Below are 15,187 nucleotides of genomic sequence, written 5' to 3' on the forward strand. Positions count from 1 at the left end.
CCCCTTCATCGAATCGCAACATATAAAAGTCAGCCTTTTTAATTACTATTACTAACACTAACAAGTTTGAGATGACAGAGGCTAGTCCAAATGTTGCTCAATTATCGGGTTTAGTACCAGCACATTTGAATCGTTAAAATGACACTTTCCACAATGATTGTTGTTTTGTTTTTAAGGGTTTTACGGCGCTTGCAACACATTTAGGTTATATCAGCGCCAGTAAAAAGGAAGAAAATTGGATAGTAAAAAGTTCTAGAATTACAGTTGAAGCATCCAAGAGAAAGTAAGACATAGGGGAACTGGGAACAAATAGGGATCAGATGTAGATTCCAAGAGCGTATCACCAATGTACTAAGTTTGAGATCACCTATAAGTCTTATCCGGACACAAGAACAAAATCCAACAAAGAGGAACACACTCAAATGCTTACATTATACATTAAAAAATAACAAATATAGTAATAATACATAACAGAGAGATGATTTACAAGGAAAAAAATATCATCTCCCAAAACAATAAATATGCATTTGACTGCTTCCCTCCCAGCTAGGACTCCGGCGAGGGCCAGGAAAAAAACAAGTAATCTCATTCCAAGACAAAGACTGAAAGCATGTTGGAAAACAGATATAAGGGGATAGAAGACACAGTGTGTACCTCCCTGCCCGCTATGGGAGCTTTCCACAATGAGATCAAAATTCAGAACGGACAATATAAAGAAAGAATTCAACTGCCTCAACTTTGATAAGGACCAATACACAAGAAGCACGATTGTAAAATAAATGAAATAACTTAAGATGGTTAGAAATGCATAACTACCAACCTGGTACATCACTTGAGAGGGCGTTTTGGGGTAAAAATTAGGTGAGTTCAGATAAAAAGTAGACGATTGCATATATGTTTTCTTTCATGCAACATAATGGTCTTTAAGTAGTATACTATAATAGTAGTTATAGTAAAATGCACCTCTAAATATTAGAGAATTCCTACTTCTTTACTTTGACAAGATAAACACACCTAAAAATGGAGTATACTTATTTTTCTTGAACCTAAACCGTTACAAAAGCTTGCTTGAAAAAAAAAAAATTAAAATCAGATGAAGATGTTTTTAAAGGGATTAAATTTATATATTTCATAAATTAATAAAGGGAAATAATCATTGTCATCTTTAATCAATATAAGCAATTGATTTTCTTATTGAATACCTTCCAATCAAAAAGGTGGATTTAATTTTATTCTTAATTAAAATAATATTTGTAACAAATAGTGAAAGTATCAATACTGTCTTAGAATATTCAAAGTATATCGAGGCTAACATCCATATCCTATGCAAATCTCCAATACATTATGAAAGGTTTGAGTAAAATACAGGCGTCATATAAACGAATGGAACTTTTTTAATTGTTGAAAATCATTTATGTTAGAGGCATAATTCAAATTAAAGAGCTACACAAATGGAGATTATGCTCTCACTGGACACCAATAATAATGATAATAATAATAACAACAATAGTAGTAGTAGTAATAGTAATAATAATGGATCAATAATAATAATTCATTAGGCTCACATGGCTTTTTTACCACAAATTAGTCAAAAATTACAAAATACGGATTTTGAACTAAAAATAAGCACTTACGGACTCAGGAAGTCAAATACGGAACAAATCCGTTTTTAACAGAACGGTTGGCAGCTATGGTTCTACAAAGCATTTGTCTCTCAAGCTGAGCAAATGAATGTTCATATAATATAAAAAAGGATATTGCAATGATGAACAGATTGTACTATATAAAGATAAAACGTTTTTGTAAACCCCCAAAATATGTCAATAACACTATACAATACAATGAATGTAATACAAATCAAATTCATGATTGTCATTACACCGATTGAAACGCTCTTTCCCTTCTATATTTATTTCTTTCATTAAAAATCTTTGTCTTCACCAAACTAATTAGTGTACCTTCAGGGATTCCTTTTTGTGAAAATACCCTGTGGTGTTTTAAGAACAGAATAATTTCAGACTTTCTAGGTAATGATCCCCTTGAACCATGTGCTGAAACATCTTCGACAAAGTTTTTAAAATATGACTTGACTCTATCTGTATCCTCATCTGACCATGACATGTATCTCCGATTTTTGCTTGAATTCCTCTTGGGTTCAGTTTGTTTTGAAGAACACGTAAGCTGATTTGGCACTCCTGCTTCACCATCAAATATTTCTTCTTGATTTGCAGCTGTTACTATGGATGTTCCAAAATTTGCATTTGAGTCTCTATTCACTACAGAGTCATTTGTTTCAATGTTACAATTTCCTTCCCCAGTGACCGATGCTGAGTTATCAATTTGACCCAAAAAATGACCAACTTCTGTTATTTCTCGTATTGCAAGTGGACACTGATAAATGTTTTGATTGATTGATTCACTGTGTCCCATATGTCGATAGAAGACATCTCTCTCGTGTTGTGGGACATCAAGTAAGGCAAATAATGTCGAAGCTCGGTGCCTGAATTTATCAGCTATTAACAACTGGGGTTTCTCTAAATCCTTTACTAAGGAAGTGACATATTTGATGGCAATGTAACCACTTACATGATCTTTGGATATTCCTGTATTTGGAAAAAGAAATGGGTTGTCTGAAATATCAACAGCTTTACGCTCCTGTGCAAGTTTCCTTAAAGGCTGAATTGTGTCATTGGGTATCAACACAGGGACCAACATCTTGCTTCCCTTTCCAGACTGATAGGCCAGCTTATAACTTCTCAAGTAACGCTTTTTCCAGAGGATCAGTGACATGTTGTACAAGCTGGGGATCAACCCATACACCTGAATCTGCATCATTCCAGTCTTTTAACAACATCCTTGCGGGTTCTCCGCCTCTCCTCGCATTAAACATTGTAAGCCTAGCTACGATGACATTGCGAAGCCTAACAAACATATGTGAATCAAATAATTGATAATCATCCTCACAAATACGGACCATCTCTTCAGTAATAAATTGCCGTAGCTTCTTTATATCATTCTCTAATGGCATCTCTTTGGGTTTTCTCAAATTTGTTCTCTTTGCTTCACATTGAACTCTGGCTGTAAAAAAAATACTATCCCAATTATAATCCAGGACAGCTTTGAACAAATCTATCTCTGCGGATTCTTCCATTTTGTTTTGCATTATATATTCCCCTTTTAAGAAATTAATTAACTTTTTCAATATAAATCCAATTGAAAGCTTCAAGCCTGCTTTCAATGTCCCATCCTCTTTCAAAGTCATTTCAGAAATGGTTTGCGATATTTCATTAAAGTTACAACGCTTCACCACGTCCTCTCCAGAGAAAGAAGGTTGATTCGTTCTCTTCCTAGTTTTTAAAATCAAATTTCCTAAGATGCGTAAATCACTCATTATAACTTTTCTCTCCTTCTTTGAACTTTTACTCCACAATTTTGTTCCTAACAATACTATAGCTTTGTCTGATCGACACAAATTTCCCACTTCATCATTCCGAAATTTGTCAAGAATATTCTCCTTTATTTCTTTACTTGCATTGGGAGCCACGGGATAAAATTTTACAACCCCAGTACACAGAGCATGCTCAGTACTACATTTCTTTTTGTGTTCATAAACCCTTCGTCCAGAGTAAAACCCCTTACAGCCAGCACACATAACAACTTCATGTGACCCTTGTGCTCTCTCACGCATAACTATTGAATTGTTTCTAGTGTTTGAATAAAAAATGCCCTTTTTCTTGAGATAATCCATTGTTCTATCCCTTTCCTTTACAGGCTGTTTCATGGCCTCTGTAACTTCTGTCTCATCTTTGTGTTTCCTCATCAAATGCCTTGAGAGTTTTGTTTGCAACTGTCCACAGTATGGACAGGGTCTCCTTGGCTTTTTGTATTTCTCTGGAAAAAAAAGAAGAAAATAAAGCACATCATGCTATGAACTATGAAAATAAATCAATAGACAGATCATATGCACATCAGCTACATGACAGCGATAGAGAGGAATAGCATTCCAAATATTTAAGGCCTGGACAAGTAACTGTCATAATTCCTTCTTGTTATATACTTTTCTACCATCTATTCCTTTGGAAGAGGTATGTTAGATTTGTGGAGACCTCTGCCACATAACAAATCCAGTGAAAAGACGCCATATTTTTGTTTTGAAATAGAAATAAATAGATCAATCCACCCACTTCACTGGGTTCAGGGTTCCCTCTTCATTATAATCAAAATATGAACATAAATCGGAATAGTAACACATTGAAGTCTCATCTGAATACATAGATTGTCCTTTGTTGTTTCAGCGAAAAATCAGACAGAATGTCAAAAGAATTTTAGGTTTTTCCCCAACCACCCCTTGGAGGTATCAGTATCAGCGGAATGGTAAGCGTCATGTTTTTTACGTTGAGCAACAAAATTTACTCCAAATGCTTCACTCGACCCAGGCGGAAAAGCAATCAAGAATAGACCCAAGTCCTATCCAAAGACTAACATTTCATTTAAGTTTATTGTAGGCCCTTGGCCAATCGACAAAATTCAATTCACATAAATTATTTACAACAATCAGAAATTAATTATATCAATAATAGTAATAGAATGCAATGAAGGCAATATCATAATAATAATAATAATAATAATAATAATAATAATAATAATAATAATAATAATAATAATAATAATAATAATAATAATAATAATAACAGTAGCGGCTATAAGTAACAATTAATATAGTAACAAAAGTAATAATAGACTATAGTTCATAGTCATAACAATGACTTTCTTTGTCATTGAGGGAGTGAGAAAACATCACCGGCTGGCAGAACAAACAGCCGACATCAATCAAACGTCCTCCAGACCGGTTGAGCATCGGCTTCATTAATTCCTTAAAGACTTCCCCCCAACTGCCTGAACGATGCTGATGCCCAGACAACTTAATCCTGATTTATATTTTGTGGGAATGAAATATGACATGTATATGCCGGAAATATTTCAATAACAAACACACTGTTCAGATAGAAAATATTTGAGTCTTGCCTTTGTTAATTGATACAGGTAAGTTAGGAAAATAAATGCTAGTAAAAACGATCAGCAAGTTCGTGAACACTGCTTCTCAACTCGAACATATGTTTTCATCAAATCTACACACATCATGTTGTGAGCTGAATTTTAATGATCTCAGTTGTCATTGAAAGGAAACCCAAGAATTTTAGAATAAAGAAAAATATTGAACCTGGAAGTCAAAAGGGTTTGTAGCACAGCAGGCATTATCAAAGTATAATTTTAGTACCGACAAATTAAAAGAAAATGTGCTTTTCTTTAAATGCTCCCAATCATCATATACTGTTTAGGTTGCAAGATTAATAAAAATGTTATCTACTCTGATTCTCGTTAAGTTTCCAGCTGGTCTGTGAAAAAAAGCCTTAAGCATCATAGAAATACAAAGAAACAGTTTTAATATATAGATGGGTTGTAACAAAAAAACCATTTTAACACTTACAATACAAGCAATTTAAGTCTATTACAGACAAAAAAAAACCCCAATAAAATAAACATGAACATTTTTATGGCTGGTTTCACTGATATCACTCACACATTGGGGTTTCAGATTCTAAGATGTCCACCCTATCAAATTTGGATTTGTGCTTGTTATGTAAATGGTAGCGTATTTTGCGACGCAGCACTGCCAAAACAGAAAAAAAATGCAATAACACAAATGCAGCACCATGGAGGGGGTGGAAGTTTTCTTTTAAAAGGAATGGGTAAATTAAAATTGATCCCACAAATATCAAAGGAGAAGAATGACAAAAAAATGACTCACCATTGCACGTAACACGTTGGTTTGCAAGTGTATAGCATTCGGGTTGAACCTGGGTCCCAGACTGGCAACGAGGTTCAGTCTGTGATAGTTGTGGATGAGGCTCTGACTGAGTTGGGGAATGAGCACTAGGTTCCAAAGACAATGATGTACTCAGCATTGGGTACCTCACAGAGTACGTAGAGGAATCAGACTCGGAGTCAGCAACAAAATCGGGACCCTGTATATTTTGTGGAAAAGATGACAGATCAATCAATTTATTCATGTTGACAATAAACATGAAGAGCCATTGTTTAATAATCCAACTAAACAATTAGCTGGTTAATAATGCAAGTATAAAAAAAAGAGTTGAGAAAGGCAGACATATTGTCTAAGTATTTAATATGTTCAACTGTGCTTGGATAAATATAGATACACCAACCAGGGTTTCAGTAAACCGTTTTTAACCAACTCTTTAAATCCTACACCAGGACCAACAACTACAAAACAATTTTTTATATCACTACGATTCTGGACATATAAACGGTTGTCATTGCAACAATATGAACTTCCTAACCTTGCAACTGCAATATAGTTAACAAAAAAAGTTGATAAACATTACGATGCAAGAGAATTTGGACAAAATGCGAGATCAAAAGTATAATCCCAACAGAAGCTATTTTAATTTTTCCTGGAAACGCATCATTTTCACATTTTGTCAAATAAAAAACAAACGACTTCAAATGTGAATGGCTCATCAATGAATATCACTTCAAAATATAACGAGGAAGGTTTAAAATAGTGTTATTGTTGGCGAAGTCCACTGCAAAGAAAAATTTTTAACAACAAAAAACTAGGAGATCTCACTGGTGTAAAACAGTGTTGTCCTTGTCCTGAAATATTGTATTGCGCCTAACAGACTGCAGGTCTCATCTTTTGTGGCAAATGTGTTTTGTCCACCACAAAATATGTTGATGTGAAGCATTTTGAGCATGGTGCCAACTGTGGATAAACGCTATACAAATGTTATGATTTTATTTTAATGTACATACTTACCACAAATGAATCATGTGATATGGAACTTTGTTCTGCATCACTTTCAGGCTCTGAGTTGGAGTCTATAAGAAAAATAAAAACAACAAAAAAAAAGCGAAGACTATCATGGCAAGTTTTTTCAAACCTTTAAACAAAAAATCATCCATCTTGTCGTAAAAGGATTTTTTAAAAAATTATTTACCTTATGAAATTGTCCTTTGAAAAAAAAAAAAAAAGTCCGAAACCTTCTGGCTATTTCTTTTAAATTTCAAAACGTCAAGTTTGGCAAGGGAGGACGGAAATATAATTCCAGAACCAATCTGCTATAATCATTCCATAGAAGTTTTTCGTTCGTTCGGTACAGTCCCACTTAGGATAATCGCAATACCTTTGGACATCGAAATTTTGGGATTAACCGAAATTCAGTTTCCTGCCCACATTTCAACATTTTACACATTTTTGTCAACTCAAACCAGTAAATAATTTCTTATTCCACCACAACAAGCAATTTGATGAAACAAAAACCATAGGCACCCCGTGTAGATTTGTAACCAAAACACTTAAAGCAAGCCGATATCTTATTCAATTGGAGAAGTTTCAATCTTTTTTTCCAAACAATTCAACATTTGTCAGGTTAAAGAGTTTAGCCTTAAGAAGACAATAAGCTCTCACCAAACCGTTGTCACAATGCACAGTTTAATCCTAAAACAAAGGAAAACGCTCAGCCCTCTCTTTATAACTGTCTTTATAACCTTTGTCAAGATTATGACCGCCCCACCCCTTCTATTTAATGGCCACCGAGCTCACAAACCCTCTGCAAGCCCCGCCCTCTTTCGACTCTAACAGATGGTGACACCACACGTAGCATTAAATCCTGCTCATCCGATTCTTAAACCTGTCACGATTTCATCCATGATAAATTTAATCATGATAACTGTTTGATTTTCTTGAATTTACCACTTTTTAAAAAACCGAATTTGTTTGCAATTAACCAGGTGACTTTATATAGAATTATTTCCATTGCTTAAAATATTGTATTAACCGAAAGTTGCGATTAAACGAGTTGCATTATCCGGAGTGGCTGTAATGTATTACACATCATGACCAAAAAAAAAAAAAAAAAAAAGCAACTATGTGACCCTAAATTTTATTCATTTCCCCCATCAAATTACTTCTTACCATTAACACATAGATCAAAAATCAAAAGGGTTGTTTGGATGACACAAACATTTTATCAGGATTTTTAAAGCTCAAATCTCTTGACTGAAGTTACAAAAAAAGCATATTCTCAACATAAACATGATTTGTATGGCTGTGTTTTTGCATACTGATGCATAAAGCAAGATCAAAGACGGGTTTTTAAGTTTAAATTATTTTATTTCTTTTCAAAAATCCTTCTAGTTTTGCCAAAATAAAATAAACACGAGAATGTTGATTGGATAAAGCTAAAACAAAAAGTATATGTAGTAGTAGTAGTATGTAGTAAACAAGATCTTACTCACTTGGAACTAAGTCACAAAGTTCCCAATTATCTGACCCACTTCCAAATACGACTACAATGACAATCATCAATCGGTGTGGTGTGATTTATGTTACCCTTTGAAATCTTAAATTCAAACATGATGTAATAAAAAATTGGCCATAATTTACCATTTAAATTACTCGGGTCCTTCAATGATGCCCCAGCATCAATTTCCCCACGATGCCAAGACGTCTAGTTTGGAACTCACAAGTGAGGAAAAAAAACTTGCGGATTAGAGGACGCCTCGGCCATCTCTCCGCAATCGTTGTTATCAAAACATTGTTCTTGAAAAATATAGAAACACAGCGGTTCCCTTTAAAAGACTCTTTTTTAACAGATATAAGTTAGGTATTGCACTTTAAAATCCTTCAACATAGAACGGGTCAACTTGACTCTGACCAAAACATTTCGAAGATCGATAGGCAACACAACGCCTGGAATGGGGTTTAAATGCGCATCTGACGATTCTACTGCTTGACAGAAATGCTCCATTCACCGCGAAATGGCTTCAACTTGGCACAGGCATCAACACTACTCAATTGGGTTTGAGAACGTTTTGCTAAGATTTAAAGCGAATGTAACCACCTACACTGACTTGGGAGGAGGATGCCCCAGTGCCTCTTTATGCCCGGGGAAATACTAAACAAAACTTTCACAAAAAAGAGTTACTATGTTTGCTTGTCTCTTGTCACCAAGATAAGAATTCCGACCCAAGATTCATAAATCTGTTTTTAAAAATAATTATAATCGTTACTTGTTCATTCCTCAGTTCTCAACTTTCACACAATTTATATTAGGTTTCATTTCTATAAAAATCCTATAATTTCTAGAATTTTAGAGAAAATTTCGGAAAGATAATTTCCTCACTATTGAAATATATCGATGAAAACACTGGTACCCTATGACTTTTTTCAGGCGGTCACCTTTTGACCAACTAAAATTTAGGCATAACCTTCTTACTGTGGTTTTTTAACAAAAACTTCATACTATGATTTACAATTATATATCCTTGACGGTTGGGTTGAACTTTTAAAATAAAAAAAAAAGTGAATGGCTAAAGGGCAAATCAATAGGGGACCGGATTTTGTCTCCCTATTGGTAAAGTACGTAAAATGAACTAATGGGGTACCAAAAGGTCCCCATCCGGATTTAATACAATAATATATATATATATAATAAATTTTATATATATAATATATATATATATATATATATAATATATAATATAAATATATATATATTTTAAATATATATATTTATTATAATTATAAAAATAAATGGATTCACTCCCTTATATGGCCAAACGCATGTTTCGTGGCTTCTACCCACGTCTTCACGCAGGCGTGGGAGATGCCACAAAACATGCGTTTCGGCCATATAACTGGGAATCCATTTATATTTTTTACTCAACCAACGACGACACTTTTCGTCCCCCAAGTATCCCCAACACCAACCTTTATATATATAATTACTTTATAATAAGCATATTTTGACTAAAAATAATTTTGAATCACTTCCCGGTTCCATCCTTTTTTTTCTGTTGGTTTACAATTCAAATAACAAAGTGTGTGTGTGTCTTCACCGGTGCCATACCTTTTTGGGGTCTGTTGGTTTATCAATTCAAATAACAAATGTTTTTGGTGTCCTGTTGTAGTGTATAACGTTTTACACGCTTGCGCACATTTCGGTCTTTCACGGCAGAACAAGGAAATTCAAATGGGACAGTCATAAACATTAAAGATTACAATTAAAAAGCCGCACACAAAAATGTTTATGTTTTTTTTTTTTTTCGGGCCGCACACATTTTTTTTGTTTGTTTGTTTTTTAAAGGGGTTTTTTACGGCGCCTGCAACACATTAAGGTTAACCGCGCCAGTAAAAGGAAAAAATGGATAGTAAAAATTTGTAGAATTACAAGAAAGCACCCAAAAAAATAAGACATAGGGGAACTGAGAACAAATAGGGATCAGATTAGATTCCAAGAGCATACCACCAAGTACTTATTTGAATCACCTACAAGTCTCACCCCGGACCAAGCACAAAACCCAACAGAGAGGATTACACCAATGCTTACATTATACACAAAAATAACAAATATAATAACACAAACGAGAGATGATTTTCAAGGAAAAAAAATCACCCCCAAAACAAAACTAGCATTTGACTGTTTCCCCCCGCTAGGCTCCGGCCGGGACAAGACAAACCATTTAACCTCATTCCAAACAAAGAAGAAAGCAGTTGGAAACAATATAAGGACAAAAAGACACATTTGGGAAACCTCCCGCCCACTATGGGAGGTCAATCCCCCCCCAGGCAAACGATTTGGTCTTTCAGGCCATAAAAAAGGAAAAGAAAATGGATATAAACATTCTAGAATTACAATTAAAGCACCCAAGAAAAGGCAAGACAAAGAGAGGTACCATGGGGAATTGCTGTAATTTCCAAGAGCAACCTCGATGTACTTATTTGAATCCCAAAATCTCATCCACACAAACACAGGCCCCACTAAAGGAATACCTCAGATGCTTACGTTATAAATTCAAAACAACAAATATAATAATAATACATAACAGAGAATGATTTTACAAGGAAAAAAAATATCATCTCCCCATCTCTTAGCCAGGGTATCCAGCCGGGCCAGGAAAAAAACCAAGTAATCTCTTCCAAAAAAAGAGAAAGCAAGATTGACAACAGATACAGGGATAGAAACACAGTATGTAACCTCCCGCCCCCATGGGGTCGGGAACCCCACCCAGGCACACAAGAACAATTAAAAAAAAGGAATTATTTAAATAGGAAAAGATTCGATTCCAAAGCACACTATCGTGTACTTCCTCTGGGATCACCAAAAGTCTAATTCCGACACAAGGACAGGTCCCCAATAAAAGAAGAATAACTCATTTTTTGTTACGAAAGAGAGTATTTACATGACAAAAAAACATATAAATAAATAAATAAATAAATCCCCAAAAACGTTTAACTGCACATTTTTACTGTTTCCCTCTAAGTAAAGGACTCCAACAGGCAAAGGACAAAACCAAGTAATCTCATTCCAAACAAAGACAAAAAACAAGGAAAACACAATGGGAGGCCGGAAACCCCACCTAAAATTAAAAAAAAACAAAAACAAAACAAAAACAAAAAGAAACCCCCCACCCACCCCCCCAAAAAACCCCCCACCCAAAAAACAAAAAAAAACAACACAAAAACAAAAAAAAACAACAACCCAAAAATCCCCAAAAACCCAGAAAAAAAACAAAACAACAACAACAAAACAAATAAAAAAACTACGAAAAAAACAACAAAGAAATTGAAAATCAACGTTCCCCGGCCACAAACCAACATCATTTCCGAGTAATCCAGTTCACAAAAAAAAAAAAAAAAAAAAAAAAAAAAAAAAAAAAAAAAAAAGAATCTAAAACCAAACGAAAATAATCAGAAACATTAAATAATATGAAATGTTATATTTTCTCGTCTTTTCCTCCAAAACAATAAAGTTTGTCCGATTCTATTTGATATCTAAGAAAAATTTTAAAAGAGTAAATTCAGACACCTGAGGAGGAACAGGCACTTTTGTTGATAAATAAAAAGAAAAGAAGTGAGTAGGAAAGTGTCAGAAGACAATGGAGAATAAAAAATTCGAGGGGGCGATGGATGGGGGCTCGAACCCGCGACCTTACTGGGACGACAACTCCGCCTGCCCGGAGAGAGCGTGCTATACTATCAGAGCTATCCACCACTCCCAAAAAAAAAAAAAAAAAAAAAAACAAACCCCAAAAAAGCGGTTTCAAACTCTACGTCCATCTTGGGGCCGCTCTCCTCGACTTCTGGAGGTCAAGGGTTCAACACACACACTTACACTTAAACGTCGCGAAATTTGTTTGCCAGGATTTAATTTAAGCTTAATCGCCATATCCAACACATCTTGAAAAATTGATGTGTACAATGAAAATTTAAGAGTACAACCTGACAAAATTGAATGGGCTATGTGACCCTTCGCCCAAAACGGTATTAAGTCGGGTTTGGGTTTAAAATGTTGAAAAATTTAATTTATAGCCAGAAATATCAGACTTGGGGTTGATTTGTATTTTTTTATTGAGGAGAATGGATACCAGGTTCTAGTGTGCTAATGCCAACAATTTATAATTTTGACCAGTTTAACATGTAATTCGGCTTTTAAGCATCTGGTTCGTTCCGACATAATACCGTTTTCGAGACGATGGGTTACTTATTATTACACAATAACTCATGTGTTTGCGCAACACATCATCACAAAGGCGGGCAGCAGTCAATATTGATCTGACGCATGACGTAAAATACAGTGACTCTTTTATAGGCCATGATCTTGACCCAAATTTAAATCGGGCCAATGAACCACAGACCCACTAGGAGTCCTGTATTTTCTATGCAATGAACACAGTGACTGTTTGAACAAGCCGTCCTTACATTATTACATTTGTCTGAGACAAATTATAGAGGGCGGGGAGACAAATTATATCAAAGATAAGTTATTAGTTTTTACATGTTGATGGTATTGAATAAAACAACAATCTATTACATGCTCATTTTTAATACATTTTTTTTTCCAATTTTTAAAGAGTATCAAATAATCTCCAGGGTCGAGTGAGTTAATTTAATGTAAGACATGGATATTATCAGCTCCATTTTTTAAAAAAAAAGGGGAAAAAGATTGGACAGAGAAAAAGAAAAAAGTTCTAGAAATTACGATTATCTAAATTAATCACACACAAGACAAAGTAAGATAAGGCAGGGCGAACGAAATTGGTTGTTTTTGTTTTTTTTTTGGTTTGTTTTTTAAGGTTTTAAAGGCGCTTGCAACACATTTAGGTTATATCCGCGCCAGCAAAAAGGGAAAAAAATGGATAGTAAACAGTTCTAGAATTACAATTTAAGCACCCAAGAAAAGGTAAGACAAAGGGGAACTGGGAACAAATAGGGAATTGGTGTAGATTCCAAGAGTATACCATTAATGTACTTAGTTTGAGATCACCTATAAGTCTCATCCGGACACAAGCACAAAAACCAACAAGAGGAAAACACTCAAATGCTTACATTACACTAAAAATAACACATATAATAATACATAACAGAGAGATGATTTACAAGGAAAAAATATCATCTCCCAAAACAACAACTATGCATTTGACTGTTCCCTCCCAGCCAAGACTCCAACCAGGCCAGAACAATTGTTTTGTTTTGTTTTTAAAGGGGTTTTTCGGCGCTTGCAACACATTTAAAGGGCATATCACGCCAGTAAAAAGGAAAAAATGGGATAGTAAAAAAGTTTTAAGAACTACAATTAAAGCACAAAAGAAAAGGTAAGACAAAGGGGAATTGGTTCAAATAGGCAAAAGATGTAGATTCCAAGAGCACACCGCCAAAGTACTTATTTGGATCACCTATAAGTCTCCCTCCAGACACAAGCACAGGGCCCAACTAAAAGGAATACACTCAAATGTTTACCAATCATATAATATAATATGTAAACTAAAAAATACAAGCATAACAGAGAGATATTTACAAGGAAAAAAATATCATCTTCCAAAACTATAACTATACATTCGACTGTTTTCCCTCCCAGCCAAGGAACTCCGGCAAGGATCAGGACAAAACTATGAAATCTCATTCCAAATAATGACAGGAAACAATTGGAAAACGGGTATGGGGGGTAGAAGACACAGCATGTACCTCCCTGCCCACTATGGGAGGTCAGGATCCCCACCCAAGGGCCAGAACAAAACCAAGTAAAACCCCATTCCAAGACAAAGACAAAAGCATGTTGGAAAACAGATATAAGGGGATAGAAGACACAGTATGGACCTCCCTGCCCGCTATGGGAGGTCAGGATCCCCACCCAGTAAAGAGTATCAAAAAATCTCCAGGGTCGAGTGAGTTAATTTAATGTAGGACATGGATATTATCAGCTCCAGTAAAAAATAAAAAGGGAAGAAATAGGACAGAGAAAAAGAAAAAAGTTCTAGAAATTACGATATCTAGAATTAATTACACACAAGACAAAGTAAGATAAGGGCGAATTGGTTCAGACAAGGAACAGGTGTAGATTCGATGAGCACAGCGAGTTGAGCCACACACACACTATCAATTTATTCAATATGAGATCCACTACAAAACTGCCAGAATCCGTAAAAACAAAAAAAAAAAACAAAATAAAGAAATTTAAAAAAAAACAACAAATAAATAATTAATTTAAAAAAATAAATAATAATTTTTTTTAAAACAATACTAATTTTTAAAAACCCCAGTAAATAAATTTAAAAAAGAACAAACACGAATTTTAAAAAATGGCCAGAAAATTCGTCCGTCAAAAATTGATTGATCAACTGACCCTCATCTCGGCCAATAAAAAACCCAAAACAAAACAAAACAAAAAAAAATTTTAATTTAAAAACCCCTCAAACCAGGACTTTTCAAATCAAACAATCCTTGAATATAAATTTTATTTAAAACAATAAACAAACAACAAAAACCAGAGGGAGTCAGTAATACATAAAGAAAAACAACAACAAACAAACAAAAAAGACAAAACATTATTAAATGACATGAACGAGAAAGTGAAATCACATGACGTCATGAATGAGAAGGTGAAATCATCATAACGTCCCTGTGTTTTTTTTTAAATTTTGTTTAAGGGTTTTTGCGGCGCTTGCAACACATTAGGTTATATCAGCGCCAGTAAAAAGGAAGAAAAGGGATAGTTTAAAAATCCTAGAAATACAATTTAAAACATTCAAGAAAAATAAGACAAAGGGGAACTGGGAACAAATAGGATCAGATGTAGATTCCAAGAGCTACCATCAATGTACT

The sequence above is a fragment of the Berghia stephanieae genome, chromosome 14 (genome assembly GCF_034508935.2).
Source record: "Berghia stephanieae isolate SIO BIC M18660-M18661 chromosome 14, UCSD_Bste_1.3, whole genome shotgun sequence".
Taxonomy (NCBI): domain Eukaryota; kingdom Metazoa; phylum Mollusca; class Gastropoda; order Nudibranchia; family Aeolidiidae; genus Berghia; species Berghia stephanieae.